The sequence below is a fragment of the Podarcis vaucheri genome (genome assembly GCF_965113315.1).
Source record: "Podarcis vaucheri genome assembly, chromosome: 2".
In the NCBI taxonomy this organism is placed as follows: domain Eukaryota; kingdom Metazoa; phylum Chordata; class Lepidosauria; order Squamata; family Lacertidae; genus Podarcis; species Podarcis vaucheri.
This window is the reverse complement of record NC_138760.1, coordinates 48386866-48405114: the sequence shown is the minus strand read 5'-3', so window position 1 is coordinate 48405114 and position 18249 is coordinate 48386866. Positions and strand designations below refer to the sequence as shown.

Here is an 18249-nt window from a genome sequence, read left to right as displayed (position 1 = left end):
ATGTGGAGGTTTTCCTTCTTCTGGAAGTTAATTCTAAGGATGTCTGCACGATATACTCATTTCCTGAGGATTAATAGCAATCGTTCCTTTATTCTGAATCCACAATAACTAATAGAGGTTAGCTCCACCATTCCACTAATACACATTAATTGTACTAAAAGAGTACAAAAATACTGCAAATTTTAGGTGTGTCATTAACAATAGTTTCATGAACAGACATTAGGAAGCTTTCCTCACCAATTTACATGCTGGGAAGTTTTTCCTGTTGAATGTCAGGCTTCCATTAAAGGACAATCAATTCAGATGAGGAGTATAGCACCTATGAAGTAGGATTAACCCTTTTCCTAATCACCATTTTATCAAGGAAAACCATAGTCCCCAAATTTCTATCTGGCCCATGTATCATTTATATGAAAGAATAGATTGTATCCAGGGACTGTTGAGTTGGAAATAGGTATTTGTTGGCAACTCCCACAAGGGAGGGGAACCCCTTGGGACTATGCACATCCTTTTTTATTTTATCTGTATGAAATCTTAAAAATTACATCTGAAACCTAGACTGTATGCAAAGACAAAAATCACATGTACCCACAATCAGGCAAGAAAGTATTACTGTGAACTGATCTACACATGGATAAAGTTGTCAGTGAATACTGCAGTCACAGCAGCCTTACACCCCACCCCACCCCCACCCTCCATCTGCAGCAATCATAAGAATGGATGTTGCTGCATCCAATGTACACTAGGGGTCAGAAACCAAAGTTGTCAGTGGCAACCCAATTTGCTGGCAGAGAAACTTATGGACTAGAGTTCAAGAATTAGCCAAAATCACCCACTCACGTCCCAAAGTGGCCCTCCAGGAAAACAGGTTGCTCTCCAGGGATGTACATCTTGGCCCATGCTAACATTTCAAATAAAGTAAATAAACAAAAATGCTTAACTAAGTGACCAATAGAGGGACACGGGTGGAGCTGTGGTCTAAACCACTGAGCCTCTTGGGCTTGCCGATCAGAAGGTTGGCGGCTCGAATCCCCGCAACGGGGTGAGCTTCCGTTGCTCGGTCCCAGCTCCTACCAACCTAGCAGTTTGAAAGCATGCCAAAAAGTGCAAATAGTTAAATAGGTACCACTCTGGTGGGAAGGTAAATGGTGTTTCGGTGTTTTGTTGCACCAGAAGTGGTTTAGTCATGCTGGCCACATGACCCGGAAAAACTGTCTGCGGACAAACACCAGCTCCCTTGGCCTGTAAAGCAAGATGAGCACCGCAACCCCAGAGTTGTCTGCGACTGGACTTAATGGTCAGGGGTCCTTTACCTTCACTTTTTAAGTGACCAATTGCATCACAAACAACTTGGTTCTACTCCCCCAGTAAATCCTGTCCGTCAGTCCCCCAATAAATCCTGGCTACGGCTATATGCATGGCTGAAGTGGGCCAACAACTGCTTAGAGGTAGAAGTTGGTCAGTGCAAAGAGGCCCTTAGCTGTGTCCACTCAAAGATTCAGGTTACTTCCTCTCTGTGCTTTTAGGTAACAGACAACAGACTAAATAGGTTCATTTAACAAGGTGGTTTCTAATGAGCCAATAATTGCTTGCTTTTTAAAAAATGCTTTAAAAATGATTTTATTAGCTGTTAACTGCCTCAAAGGCAGGATATAAATATTTTTTGAAAAATATGGGGGGGGGGATATTCTGTTGCCATGGGCATAGAAAGCAACCCAACCTTCCTGTTTAAACAACACTTTATATATCTCTTTTGCTGACCTTCGTTTCTTTTCCAGCTAGTAATCATCATTCTCTGTAACTGCCTTCAGCTAATTTAATCCACTACTCCTTCCCAACAGCTGGGAAGGATCCCAAGAACTTTGCCTGCAATTGGTTTAGTGCTATGAAATAATATGATGATGGTTGTTATCATAATCTCTTCATTTTACTGCAATTACATTCAGGATCATCGTAACACGGGCAAGAGGTAAACACACCATACACGGCATAAATATGTGGCAAGCATCTTAGCATCCTTTCCCTGGTTTTTAGTTAAGCAGCCCTCCCCCCACCCTTTTTTTCTGCCTTTCCTAACTTAAAAGTGGTTACATTTTAGAGGATAGTAATTGCGTTGTAATGAGATCTCTGGGCTCTGGAATTAGAAGTTATTCTTGCTGTGTTCCTATCTTTTTCTTATGGTAATTAAAAAGCTGACTCAGATGGGCTCAATGAGCAACTCTGATTAGGAACCACTTATCTACTCTGGCCATGTGACTCAGCAGTTGCGGGGGGGGGGGAGCAAGGTGTATGCCACAGTCTCAGACAAATGGGAAGAAAGATAAAGAACTCACTAACTCTAAGCTGGCATAATCTGCTTTGAAAAATATATGGCACCTACATTACAAGGTAGCATTTTTTCCTGAAATTTATGTGCAGTTCTCATACCCCAAGCTGAGGTGGGGGGAGATTTTCTGCCTAGAGACCCTGAACTGCAGGTAGCTCATACAGGACACAGAAGCGGGAAAACACGACGCAGGACATGTACTGAGCTTCTTTCCACATTTCTGCTGCAGTCTGCAGTATGAAACTTGTGGATCCTGCAAGCCTGATTTAGCCCACTGAGCCCCTCCAAATGGCCCATAAATGGTCCGTTTTTAGCAACCTCTGCCAATCATATGACATTATGATGGTGCCAACTGACAATTATTTTGATCTGCCTCACCACTTTCTGTGATGTTCCTTGGATTAGACTTTAAATTTTTAAGTATTTTGCATATGTTTTACATGTTTTATGTCCAACTGCCCTAAAACAAAGGGAGAATCAAATGTAAAGTACATTTGATAGTAACCCAGCGGCTTTTGCCACACCCACTACTGGAATGAGGAGCCCAGAGGGTTGGCCAGGTTTCAGTCTGGACCATGGACTGAAAGTGGTTCCCCACCCCTGATTTAACTTATGAAATTCATGAGCTTCACACACCATCTGTGGCCAACAGAACCAGGATGGGAAAGCGACATATGTGAAATATGTAATGTTCACACATTACAGCAGAACATCCTTACCTTGCTATTATGAAGTGTAATGTTTCAACCTCCACTCTCCCTCCATCCTATGTATTGCTGTACTGAATATTTATTATTATTAATAATAATAAACTCTTATTTCATTAAACAATCACATAAGCATTCCAGTTAATTATCATTGTGTGATATAGTACAACACTATATCATTATGTTAAACAATGATTTATTAAAATCTATTAATCATATATTTATACACTTCTCTAATTACATAATAATGGATTAATATTGAACAGAATTGCTTTGTGATTAAATAACACCAGTAAAGTTCTTTCTTTTACAAATGAGCATGATTTTCAATCTTATATAACTTTCAAAACTGATTTCCCAATATTTTTATATCAAGTTTTAAGAGTCCATTATGAAATAAATTCACACTTACAAAGTACCTTTCTCATTATTAAAGTTTATTATAAAATACTTTGTGCATTAATATTGTATGCCAAATACATTTTCCACATTTCCCTACAGATGACTTTTGCTGTTTCTTTCAACATTTAGCTATCAATATCTGTGCTGCTGCCAACATATTCCCCACTATTTTCCTTTAATTTTTTTTGGTAATGCCTCATTCAGTTTTTCTGATAATATAATTGTGGGATCCATGATTAATTTATGTCCTATGATCTTATCATTTTTTCTTTGTAACAGCAACCCAAAATTTCTCTTTTTTATTTTTTACAAACCTACCAAATGTGCCTAAATTTCATCAACACAGCGGGGAGCGTGCAACTTTTTAGCAGCTGGTATGAGGTAAGTGTCAGGGAACTGCCATCGGAGGGACAGGTAGTGGAAGGGCTCACGGAGGTTGGGAGAGACCCAGCAGCTGAAGCAGGAACCAGCAGGGGGAGAGGTGGGTCTCTGAGGGAAAGCGAGCAAGAGGGAGGGCTCAAGGACACGTCCAGCGAGAACAGTGGGGAGGTTTCTGGACCTCCCATAGGGAGACCCACTCCTCGCCGGAAACTGTCACGCCGTGAGTCCAGAAGACGTGTTTCCGTTAAGGAGCTTTTATGTTGGAAGCGATTCCGAAAGCAGCCACTGTCGGAATCTGCAAGTGACTAGAGGAGCCATGTCTGAAGGGCTCTGTCACAGACAGAGGTTTGTGGACTTGAACAAACTCTGAGGGACTACGATTTTACGCACAAGCAGCTCATCATCCCATCACAGTAAGGTATCATAAATATAAGTTTTCATTAAAAAATATTTGCTACGATATCCAAATTTTACTCTGAACCATCTTGGCACATACAAATTGGTTCAATCTTGGATGGTGAAAATTCCGTCCCCCCCCTTTGCTTTTAATACCTGACCACCTCTTGAATGTGTACCTGTTTTCATTGGACACGTCTAAAAATCAGACCATAGTAATGACATTACTACCCTGAAGTTAGTCAGAGTAAATAGTTAACTTTTCCATCTTTCCGTTTGCCTTAGGCTGTTGATTTTTGCCCCTCTTCTGCATTTCCAGCTGCTGAAGCACAAAAGACAGCACCTTCTTCACACAGTACATAATAAATTTATTAAATTCACTTCCAGGTTATGTGGTGAAGATCTCAGGTTTTGTGGTTTTAAAAGGAGACTAGACAAATTCATGAACGATGCATCAGCGATTGACCATGATGGTTGTATGGCATTTCCATGTTTAGAGACAGTAGTCCTATGAGTTTCAGTTGCTGGGGAGACTGAAGCAAAGTACCACTTGTGATCTTTCCCAAAAGCATCTGATTAGCCACAGTGGAAAGCCTTTGCTCAAAGCCAACCAGACTCTTCTTGTGTACTACTTACGGTAGGTTAGAGATATTCTGAAGTCACAATGACTCTATTGCCTACTACCCTACATTTCTAGACTGTCCTGATTGCCATTCCTTCCTCTGGCAATGTTTAGCCCCACAGAGATCCACTAGGAAAATTTCTCCCCGGCATTTGCATGGATAGAGCTCACTACGGACAAGAAGTAGTGATGGGTTGTATTCCCATCAATCTCGCTGCTCCAGAACTTCGTGGCTCAGATATGTCACTGGGAGGGAAGAACTATGTGCAGAATTGCAGCCAGGATGGAAGCACTACAAACCCAGGCAAAATTGGATTCTGTTAGCATGCACTTTTTATCAGAGCATTCACTCATTGTAAAAGCTCCAGCTCGGTGTCAGAGGGAGCTGTTAGTGTGTGCCATTAGTGTGCAGTGTGGAGAACGAAGTCATTCTGAAATTGCTCCTCCATGAGGTTTACCACGTCTGTGTTCCAGAGCATACCACTGGAACTGGCATGCCACATGCCTAGTCTCTGAGGTGTTTAAAGAGATGCAAAACCTGTATGATTGTCCTGCTGTTGAGTTCTTGATTTTATATGCATTCTTTTGCCCTGCACTCTAATGTACAGGCCTGGATCTGGGTTTATATAACATTCTGTCTTGCTCAGACACATTCAAAGTCAGACTAGAGGGAGAGTAAGCAGAGTCAGCATTGGGTTAAACTTCAGCATGCATTGCCCAGGGATTTATAAAAAAAGAGGAAACTGGGAGGAAAATAGACATAAAAAATCATATACCCAAGTACCATTCTGCAAAGGCTTGCATTATTTTCAGAGTCAATAATGTCAATAATGTACTGTTAAAATCAACTGATAAACAAATTGCACCAAAGCCATTTAACCCAAAACAGTGTTGTGCCAAAGAGGTACAGATCTTGTTGAAGCCAGCAGCAAGCATGTATAGGTTTGGTTTACAAGCCACCAGCTGGTACTCAGCAGTCTTGCATTTTTCTATTTTTAATTACAGAATTATCAAGGGCACCAAAGCTATAGATGCTTTTAAAATATGATCATCAGGAGAATATTTATAGCAGGCTGGGTGTTAAACAGCCTGCCCTGAAAAAGCTTTGGGTGAAGTTATTGTCACCTTCCCTTCAGTAAGGGGAGGGGGAAAGTGGCAAAAATGGCTCCTGCAGTGTAAATTCACATGTATCCCAAGCCATCACTAATTTACATAGTGTATCATCTCCAAAAGATCACAAAATCACCATGGCTCAGTATTGGGCATAGTGAAATACCTATATCTATATCCATCCCCATTACAGGTCTATATAAAGGATATTTAGAAAACAGCAGCAGCTCTATGTCAGCACCAAAATGCAGACCCTCTTAGGACAGGCAGATGAGAATTTCAACATCTTGAATAGTTTTCAGTTCAAGTCTGTGATCCTAGAACACTGTAAAGAAAGTCCCATTGAAATCAGGAAGTCCCACTGTTACTCATGATAAACACACTATATTGCTGTAGTGTGTTAAACCACATTACTTCCTTCAAAGAATATTGAGACGTGTAATTTACCCCTCACATAATTGCAAGTCCCAGCACCCTTAACAGCGTTGAATTTAGGGCGGTGTGGGTGGTTCCCCTGCACAGGGCAACAACTGAGGGGGAACATAATAATACAGTGGTACTTTGGTTCTCAAATTTAATCCATTCCAGGAGTCGGTTCGACTCACGAAACAGTTCGAAAACCAAGGCGTGGCTTCCAATTGGCTGCAGGAGCTTCCTGCACTCAATCGGAACCTGCGGAAGCTGTGTTGGATGTTTGGCTTCCAAAAAACAATTGCAAACCAGAACACTCACTTCTGGGTTTGTGGCGTTCGGGAGCTGATTTGTTCAGGAGCCAAGCCGTTCGACTATCAAGGTACCAACTATATTTATATGGGTACCTACTCAAAGTACCAAAAGGAATTATTGTGAAAATAATAAATATTTGGGTGGGGCAAAATCTGTCTTCACTCAGGGCTCCATATTACCAAATTCCATCCCTGTGCCAACAAACTACAATTCCCAGAATTCTTTAGGAGAAATCGTGTTCTTTCAATGTATAGTATATGCATAGCCTTAGTGCCAATTGGAAGTCCCCACCTGATGCAAACAGAAGCTTCAGGATCATGACAGAGGGAAAAGGTTAATCTTCACCACTCACCAAGGTTCCCATTCTCACATGGAGGTTTGGAGGATCAAAAAATAATCCTAGTGGGTCATGCTCTCTATAGCACTAGAACATTTAGGACAAGCCAGAATCAGGCCCACTGCCACGCTCCACGAATCTGCTCCTTCCTTTGGCCAATGGCAGAGGTCTCGCTATCTATGAGAGTGCATCATCTGAGTCATAGCTCACCATCTCTCGGTTTTGCCTGCCACTGCAGACTAGTTCATGTGCAAAATGAGTCAGGCAACCTAGAGTTGCCATTTTTTTTCTTTCCTGGCAGAGTTCCTGTGCCTTGAAAAGTTGTATGGCAAGTAAAATGCAGGAGGTAACCCCCCCCTGCCATGCATATGAAGCAATGGGGAAAGATGCACTTCTTAAATTTGCTATGCAATTTTTCAAGGCATAGGAGACCTGGGGAGGGGGGGGGACACTGGCAATCCTACCACCCATCTTGTACTTTGAATTGCCTCATTCCCAGGCCACCACTCCTTTATAGGAGTTTGACATGATTCCTATATCCCAAACTTTGCTGGTTGAAGCATGGAGTAAATAGCAGAAATTTAGTCTGGTAGAGCAGTTTATACACATCCTTCCCACTAAGGGGCATAATTGGGTTGCAAGTATCACCCAGAAAAGTTAGCAGCTGCACTGCAGCTGATGAAGCCATATGTAACTAAATGCATTACAGTACAGAAATTTCTGGTATGGGAAAGAAACCCAACAGTATACAACGGGGGAGCAAAATAGAAATTTTAATAATTATAATAATAATAATTAAGAAACAGGAGGAAATTAACCCAAGTTTCAAAGCATTTTTATGCTATTAAAAATCCTTATATCCCATCCTTCCCTTCCTACATGGAAGTGTCAGAATGGCTTATAGCACTGAATCCCACCCCAAACCCCAATGAAATGAATGAGGCTGATATCATTTGTGTTCTGCATGCATTTCATATACAGAATCCTTCTCTGATATACTCCCCCTTTTACAGATAGGAGACTGAGGCTCCAGAGAGATACTGACCTGCTCAGGCTGCCCAAGCAGTTCTGAGAAAAGCTGAGATCTGGAATCTAGGGATTCTAAATCTGAGACTGAGGCTTTTAATTCATGGAAACTGCCACCCTGGTCCCTTTCCTCTCCTTTACAATATTCTGCTTAAAAAGCCCAAGGCTGAACGGCTCTTTCCCATTCCACCATGTGGTGCAGAGATTACAGTTCAGCTGCCGGGTAATATGGAGATGTTCAAAACTCTCCTTGTCTGAAATTCAGTTTTGTATTGTGCACCCCCAGCAGGTGGTTACCGGGAGACAGAAAGGTAACTCCAGCTGTGCCTACAAACAACAGCAATAATAGTACAACAACAAAGTAATATGCATTTAACAACCTATGAGCACTGGGTTATATTAAGGTACATATTATGCTGCTATTTGTCTTGCCGGTTGTTTTTAATATAAGCTGCATTGTGAGGGTGAGTCTTAAAAGGTGTGGGGTGGAAATAGCAGCAGCAGCAGCAGCAGCAGCAGCATCATCCACATGAAGGAATCCAAGAGGGCACAGGAGGGAGGAGAGTCTCTATCCATGCTAGAAACACTTCCCTCTTGCAAAAACAAGAACAGAAACAAAACCTGGTGATCGGACAGAACAATCCCATTCTTCTCCCCAAGCTCTAAGAAAACACACGAGGGGCAAGGACTGTGCTAGGGAAATATCCCCTAGCAGCAAAGGGCAGTGTGGAAGTGCTAGTCAAACAGGGGAAACTGTGTTGGCAGGAAAGGTGATGAGCAGCATGCTTTCCACTGGGCCAACCCAAGGAGTTGTCTGGCAAGACACTCTTGAGCTCTCAGGCTACAGTGCAAGCCACATGAAATGCTTCCCATGCACCTGCTGGCGCTTTCCCAAGTCTTCCTTTATCTTCCGCTGCTGCACCCTGCCAGGTGTGTGCGCTCTCTCTCTCTCTCTCTCTCTCTCTCTCTCTCACACACACACACACACACACACACAAACACACGCCTACACATATACAATTTCTGGCAGGTTTCGACTTTTCTATGCTGTGGCTCACTGCAACTTCTGGGTTTCCACTACAGTGGTACCTCGGATTAAGTACTTAATTCGTTCCGGAGGTCTTAACCTGAAGCACCACTTTAGCTAATGGGGCCTCCTGCTGCCGCCGCGCCGCCAGAGCACGATTTCTGCTCTCATCCTGAAGCAAAGTTCTTAACCTGAAGCACTATTTCTGGGTTAGCGGAGTCTGTAACCTGAAGTGTATGTAACCTGAAGCGTATGTAACCCAAGGTACCACTGTACTGCAATCCACTCTAATCCACACTGCAAGAGTGGTTACCGAAGTCTGCAAAATCTAGGAACTGAAGCTGCAAATTGGTGCAAAGCAGGAGTTCAGCTGGAGCACAGGAAAGGAAAAGTCATTTCGCTGAGGATCTTTTGACTCATCAGCTATGCTGCAATACTAAAAGCTGAGCTCTGGATTCCCAGAAATACGCAGCGTAAAGCCTTAAACTGTCTTGGATAGGGGTCCAGTAATCAAGGAATGTGCAGGAACTGGGCAGCTGAAGTTGAATACATTATGGAACCGTGCTGGATATCATGGGTTTTGAATATCAGAAATGTAAGAGATAAGTGAACGATATACCTTAGGGCCTATTTGCCTTACTTGGAAACTGGCACCACAGGTTAGTGCCATTTTAAGATATCTGTGACGCACACCTGATCTGCTACCTACAACTGCAGTTTTGTGCATGTGCCCTGCATTTGCTTAGGGTCATTCACACTGAAACTCTAAGAGGAAGCAATGTGGGCATGATGTGGTCCAGAATTACATTGCTGTGGGCTGATCATGCCATTACTCTAATTACAGGAAGGATATTTGCATGGCAATTGTGTGAATCAAATATATCCTCCCCCACCCCCGGTTCAAAACAAAAGAGTTGTGCTGGGAGGGGGCTTTTTCTTTTTCCATTTTGGAGCAGAAGCTGTACAAATGCCCAAATTCATCCCCAATAGTCATTTTGATCAACAATTACAAAATACAGAAGAAGCAAGCATGATTGCTTATTGTGCAACAGCAGTTTAGTCCCCCTGCTTAATTTCCACAGTTGCCCAAATGTAACAAAAATACTCTCTACGATCTGGAAAAAATACACAGAAGATAAATATGCACACAACCAAACAATTTGTAGTCATATATCGATTTAGAAATACTGCATAGGGTTGTAGCCAACTAAGCTTTACTCAGAGTAGACCCATTGGAATTAATGGACCTAACACTGCATACGACCCATAGAGAGAGGAGGAACAGGAGCACTTGGCAGGATGGCCGCATCTGCAACCAGTTCACGAGCTTTATAATTAGCTTTGCGTGTGGAAAGAGTGTGCGGAAAGTCCATATACACAGTTTGGGACCAGTGTGGGCAGCAAATGATTCCAATGGGAACCAGTGGGAACTCATAGGCATCCTAATAAGATGGGGAACAGACTTCATTGCAGTGGAGCCAGAGAACATCACCAGAAGTGTGTGTGTTGGTTGGTCAAAGAACCTTCATGACTTACTGCTGTTTCTGGGTAGCTGCTGACCCATCTCAAAACAGTTCATAAATACACAACTATAGAGTCCTAAAGGACTCGTAGGGTCATCTAGTAATCTTCATCTAGTAATGGGTATTTGAGAACAAATGGTCCTAGTCTGACACCTTAACCACTACACTAGACTAGTTACCTGGGTATACCATACCTGTCCTCCATGACTGGAAGAAAACCCAAAGAATCCTGGTCTCTAGCACCCATACCTCTCTTGCCTTGTGCTCTAGAACTGGTTAGAGAAAAGAATCTATGCTCCATAAAGGTAAAGGTAAATGGACCCGTGACCATTAGGTCTAGTCGTGACCCACTCTGGGGTTGCGGCGCTCATCTCGCTTTATTGGCCGAGGGAGCCGGCGTACAACTTCTGGGTCATGTGGCCAGCATGACTAAGCTGCTTCTGGCGAGCCAGAACAGTGCACAGAAACGCCGTTTACCTTCCCGCCAGAGTGGTACCTATTTATCTACTTGCACTTTGACGTGCTTCCGAATTGCTAGGTTGGCAGAAGCTGGGATCGAGCAACGGGAGCTCACCCCATCGCGGGGATTCGAACCGCTGACCTTCTGATCGGCAAGTCCTAGGCTCAGTGGTTTAACCCAGTGTTCCCCAACCTTGGGCCTCCAGCTGTTTTTGGACTACAGTTCCCATCATCCCTGACCACTGGTCTTGCTAGCTAGGGATTATGGGAGTTGTAGTCCAAAAACAGCTGGAGGCCCAAGGTTGGGGAACACTGGTTTAACCCACAGTGCCATCAGCATCTCCTATGCTCCATAGATTCCCTGTAATTCCAGAGGAGGGAATTACAGCTGTCACACCTCTCACAGGTTGCACTAGTTGGTTTAGAGAACTGAAAGGTGAAAAGTCTAGTGACTCACAGTAACCAATGGCTGAATGCCAGAAGAATGTATCTCCTTCTCCACTTCTATTGCCAGAGCAACATAACCTGTGACCCTGACCAGACAGATGCATGAGTACTATCCTGACGTAATCCAGCCTGGAATGGATGTTTTAAATAATCAGCACATCTGAGACTAATTCGTAACACCAGAACACAGCCATCCACCAGATTTCACAGTTCTCAAGATATTGTGACCCAGTTCTAGGCTGTCTGGACATATGAAAATATGCATTTAAAGAAAACACACATTTAAATATATATTGAAATGTTTTATTTAGAAATCACAAATTAATGCATAAATGGAATGGAATAATGGGTAAAAACACGTGAAAGTGATAGGAACCAGATATAGAGAAATTTTCCCATTCATACTTGGCACGCTTTGCTTCACATACTTCCAGAATCAACCCTCCATTTTTAGCCCCCTTTTTGTGCACTGCTGGTATAATTATATAGGTGAGTCTGACCTATGACTTCCAAGTCACTTATCTTGCCAATTGTATTAATTACTCTACCCAGTTTCCCATAAACATACCATTGCAATAAATAGGGCTTGCAGTCATAGGTTCTCATATCCACACTTGGGTTATTGGTTGGGTCCTGTAAATACCTAAGGGACTTTCCTATGAATATATATCTATTTGGTCCCAATCCCTTTACCCTGAGCGAGACACTCACTCTATTATTACTTGTCCATCAGGTGAAGTGTGAGAAGAGCTTCTGCCTGCAGATGAGCCTGCTTCTGTCACACCAGAGGGGCTCTTTCCATTTACTGGATCACCATAGCAACTGGACATTTCCCATTCACATTCTTCACAGTTACCTTCTTATGCTCATTCATGTTGGTTACCATGGCAACGGAAGTCATCTCATTGATATAATCTGCCACCTATGTTTGCATGTGTTTTGCAGTGAGCACGACTGTTGACACACTCTGAGGGCAAATCGTGGTTTGGCTGTTGGCTCAAAGCTTTCAACTCCTGAACTCCCTCCACCACTCTTGCACACCCCAACTCCCTCCTCTCTTGTTTTGAGCAAACCATATTTTGCTGTTACCTCCAAATTGGACAAGCAATGGTTTGCACAAACTGTAGTTTGCTTCCAAACTAGAATCGAAAATCAGTTTTACATTGTTTGAACAATGGGTTTCCTTACACAGGAAATGAATGATGGAATCAGAGCATGAGAAGGCAGTATGTGAGCTAAAGGCTCAAATATGATGACCACATCTGAACTGGTCTATTCATGACTGGCCCAGGTACCGAAGGCACACTAGCAAAAGAAAGCACATTCTTAAATTATTGATTTCCAATGGCTGCACATGCAATATGTGTATATCCTCAGATGAACCCCACTGCGTTTTGCATTATGCAGGTCAACCCCTTCTCTGTGTGTCTATGTGGGATGAAGTGAGGACATCTGCAGAAAGGAGCTTGACCTTTAATTTGATTGCCCCGAGACTACGGAATAGCATTCCTGATAAGGTTCAGGGTTTTTCCCTCTCTCTTCATCTTCAAAAGGGGGAGTAAAGCTCACCTGTTTCAATCAGCTTTCCGCCACTGAGTTTTAATAATATCATGTTGCTGGTATGAATTTTATACAGCTTTCCTGAGGGTATGCGTGCTGTATTTATTTATATTTTTTGTTTTGTGATTTTACTGTTGTCATCTTTATTGTAAGCTGACTCAAGCTTTGGAGAGGCAGATATAAATGTTTTTAACAAATAAGAGGTAGTGTCATCTTTGTAGTCATATTTTACATCTCCCTCACCAGACTCTAAGGATGTATAAAAATCCATATTTGTCTTCATGAATGAATATGTGAATGCAGGGCTCTTTTCTTCATCTCATTCTTAAAAAATAATAATAATAAAGTGCATTTTACCCACTTATTCTATCCATCCATCCATATTTGGCAAATGGTGAATTGCTGTGTTCAAATAGAATCCTATTATGATTCCATTCTCCATTTGATGATGGTACTAACTTTCCAAACCACTGTCACTGGATACTGTAATGAAGCTACAAGCAGCTGTGACAAGTTGCCTCCATGATCCAGCTCTGAGGATGACAAGTGGAGCAGACAATGTAAGCTACAAAGACTAGGAATAGGAAATGAGATGGCATTTTAAAGTATTTCACATAGCAAGAACGGTCCTCCAACAGCTCCATTAAAATTGTGTCCTTCTCCCTGAACATCCTTCATTCGCAAAATGAGGCCAATTGTTACATTATCTACCCTATGCTATGGAGGATATGTTATCCCTACACAACAACACTGCTACCAATCCTAAAAAATTATTAATCACTCAAAATTCAGCATGTTATGAATCCAGAGTAATCCCCTCTAACTTTCTTGAGGCAGTGAGAAAGGGGCAGTCTCCTAAACGCGCTTCATATTAACACACGTCTTCCCCTTACACAGGGCTAGAATAATCCCAGGAAACCTGTCCTTTAGAATTTGAAATATTTATTCAGTCCCATGCAGGAGCATCACCTAAAACACGGGTGTCAAACACAAGGCCCGCGGGCTGAATCCGGCCCGCCAGACCTTGTCATGTGGCCCGTGTAGCCGCCGCCAGCCTTCACCTTTTATTCTCACTTTTTTTTTTGACACAAGAAAGCCGCCTCTTCAGCGCATGCCAGAGAACGTCTGCCCTCTAGCGGCGCCGCGGCCCCCGATGAATTTGAGTTTGACACCCCTGACCTAAAACATTGGTGTAGATTGTTAAAACAAAGAGCTTATTGTGTTTAGGAATTCGTAATATTTTATTCCACTCCTCAGTATCCTCTGAATAGCCGGAACAGGAGGAGAGCAAATGTCTAAGGCAATGACCTTCAGGCCCACCATTAATTTCCACATTTTTTTTTATCACATCGATACCTTCACTATTTTTCTCTGTCTGCATCCCTTCTTTTTTTCTTATCCTATTCCACACAAGCAACAGTGGTAGCAGTAATAGCAACTCACCTTCAGTCAGGGTGTGATCTAGCTGTGAATCATGACTCACATGTCCATAGTGGGGCATTTTTATAGGAATAGTGAACAGTTGTCCAAGAGGACAGTGGGATAGCTCAGTTGGTAAGAGCATGAGACTCTTAATCTTAGGGCTGTGGGTTTGAGCCCCATGTTGGGCAAAAAAGATTCCTGCAGTGCAGGTGTTTGAACTAGATGACCCTTGTGGTCCCAACTCTATGATTGTAAGACTCTATGATTGTAAGACGAGGTTACTATTAGGGAACAACATCAATACCTACCAACTATGTTAACAGCAGCAAGGAAGGCTAGCTCAGCATGAAGGGGACATGTAAAGATCAGAGTTGTGGGAAACTACTTACAAAGGTGGTGGTGACATTAAGGAAGTGGGAAGATCACCCACTCCTCAGAATTTAACTTAGCACCATTCCTTTACTTTTAAACCTGACACTAAAATAGCTCTGGAAAATCCTCCTCAGTTCAGCTGAGTCTAGAAGAAGCTATATGAAACTGTGTGAATGCACAGCACAGTTGGAAAGGGAACTGAATCCTGGGATAACAGCCTTTGTGGCAATTAGAGAGAGTCCCAATAGTTGGATAGAGGATGAGGGAAAGTTGACAGGCTTCTCTGCAGGCATTCCCACCCCCCTCCAGTTCATATATGTCAAACTTTAGGTGCACTGTCCCCAAAAACAGACCTCACTAGTTTGAACCATATAAAAATTTGCAATAGAATCAACTTCTACTAAGTGTCTCTGCTAGAAATGGTGAAGGAATCTTCTGCCCACAGAGTAGTACAGATGTTCAGTGCTAACCATGAACAACAGTAGAACAATCTGGAACAGAATTAGAATTAGGAACGTTTCTTGAAAACCTAATACCGTATTTTTCGCCCCATAGGACACACTTTTCCCCCTCCAAAAATGAAGGGGAAATGTGTGTGCATCCTATGGGGCGAATGCAGGCTTTCGCTGAAGCCTGGAGAGCAAGAGGCATCGGTGCGCACCGACCCCTCTCACTCTCCAGGCTTCAGGAAGCTATCCGCAAGCCTTGCAAGCCCGGCGGGAGTTCCCGCGGGCTCACAAGGCTTGCGGGCAGCAGCCTGCAGCCCGAAGAACGGGGCGTCCCACCGGTCCCACCGGGTGCGCAAGGCTTGGGGCGGCAGCCTGCAGCACGGGGAGCCCTCCGAAGGGCGCCCCGTGCTTCGGGCGGGTGTCCGCAAGGCTTGGGGCGGCAGCCGCAGCTGGGGGAGAAATAATTTTTTTAAATTCATTTCCCCCCCCCCAAAAAAAACGAGGTGCGTCCTATGGGCCGGTGCACCCTATTGGACGAAAAATACGGTATATTAAATATATTCAAAAATATAGCATATAGTATAAAAAGAATAGAAGAACTCAAACACATTATTTCAAACCATAAGTGATTTTGGAGACACTTCCTATCACATACCTAAATCTCTGCCTTCAAAATTTCCTTTTGCATATTTTCACCATGAATATAAATGAATTTATATCAATCTTAATATTTCTATATTTTCCTTGACTGATCACTATACATTCTCTTTGGGTATGCATTCATTTCTGCATAACTACACAAACCTATATATACACATGTTCATACACACATACAACTCTCCTGCTTAAGCAAATATTGTATGTATGTGAAGGAATCTTCTGCCCACAGAGTAGCCTAACCAACACGTACTTCATCCACAATGGACAAAGATACAAACAGATAGAAGGAGCACCTATGGGATCACCCCTCTCACCGGTCATCGCAAATTTGTACATGGAACACTTTGAAACCAATGCTTTAGACAAGTCAGAACACAAACCCAAACTTTGGCTCAGATATGTTGACGACACCTTTGTAATTTGGCCACACGGGAAAGAAAAACTAGATAGCTTCCTCACACATCTCAACAGCCTACACCCCAAAATACAATTCACTATGGAAATAGAAGACAACAACCAACTCCCCTTTCTTGACGTCCTAATCTACAAAAAACCTGATGGCTCCCTAGGACACACTATCTACCAGAAAAAAACACACACCAACCGCTACTTACATGCACAATCACACCACCACCCTGCACAAATAAACTCCGTAGCCAAGACTCTCATCTCCAGAACCAAACGCCTGGCTGACAAAGACCACTTGACAACTGAGTTACAGAATCTCTCAAATGTGTTAATCGCCAATGGATACCAGAAAAACAGGGTTACGAAGCTAATCCAAAAAGAAACACCCCCCAAAAACCAAGACACAGAAGAAAACAATGGCATGGCCCTCCTTCCTTATATCAAGGGCACTACAGACAAAATCAGCAAAATCCTCCATAAACACAATATCAAAACAGCCTTCTGCACCAACCAAAAAATAGCCAATATCCTCAGAAACCCAAAAGACAAAATCCAGCTGGAAAACCAAGGGGTCTATGAAATACCCTGCAAAGTCTGCCCAGCCACGTACATTGGACAAACAAACAGACGAATAAATGCACGTATCGCAGAACACAAGAATGCCGTCAAAAAAGAAGAAAAAACTTCCTCTCTTTTCCAACACATGAAAGAAACAGGACACGAAATTAATTTTGCAGATTCCAAATTGCTCTTTAACATGGAACATCACCACAAGAGAATAATCATGGAAGCCATCGAGATAGAGAAACACCCTCACAACATGAACAAGCGTGACGACACGTCCCGCCTGCCAGACATCTGGAAATTAGCCCTCCCCACAAAAACCGACACCAGAACCAGAGGCACACAGAACGCCGTCACCAATCAACCACACCAGACCCAAACCCAGACCCTCTCCACAGACATATTACAGACTCCATCCAGTAACCAAACTATAGTGGCACCTCCGGATGCTGCACCCCCCTGCAATCCCTACACAGATCTGGCTGGCACAAGGCACAAAACCACAGCTCGCCCCTATACACGAAGCCAAGCCAGAGCACAACTAAATGCAGCACAGCCATCTTCTCAGAAAAACTCTTCACAAGCTCAAGAGGTCAAGACACAAAAGCTTTAGCAACTAATCTACACTTAATGACCCACCCAGTGGTATTCAGAATATCACTCATGAAATCACTCAAGATATCCCTCAAGTAATTAAGGAACAAAAGAAGAAGAGGCACACTAATCTAGGAACTTCCTCTCTGCCCAGAACGTTGGAGGCTATACACCACACCCCTCAACAGTATTTATAGGAACTCAAACACCAGATTCTGCTCTGTTCCAGTAACAAGAAGCCGAAAGCACCAGCCTGAAGATGACGAGTGAGACCTCGTCGAAACGTCGCACAGACACCCTGACTCTTACACGGGAAGACACCCGAAGACACCAAAACCTGCATTCCTGTACCCGTGAAAATCTACGAAAGCAAATATATATATATATATATACACATACACATAAACACACACAAATATAGATATACATACACGTATATGCAGTGCTATTTTTCTAGAAAAAGAGGTGCTGGAACTCACAATGGTGCCCACCTGAGAGGTGCTGGAACTGAGTTCTGGCAAGTTCCGGCTGAAAAAAAGCCCTGCATATAAATACACAAACACACGCTGATCGGTATCCAACTTACTTGTTCCATCAATACAAGGATTTGCACTTGAGCAGTGAAACTCTCTCCTCAGTCTCCTCCACCCCCATGCCTCCTAAAACTGCTTTTGGGATTTCCCAGTCCTCTGGAGCATATCTAGGCAGGGGCGGGACATTCGTAGGGAAAG

The 18249-nt window shown here is 43.0% G+C and overlaps 1 protein-coding gene across 14 annotated transcripts in view; it reads right to left on the bottom strand.

The window, feature by feature from the left end:
• CACNA1A (calcium voltage-gated channel subunit alpha1 A) overlaps positions 1 to 18249 on the bottom strand; it is a 256547-nt gene that overhangs the window by 133646 nt on the left and 104652 nt on the right. The gene's annotated exons all lie outside the window — the stretch shown is intronic.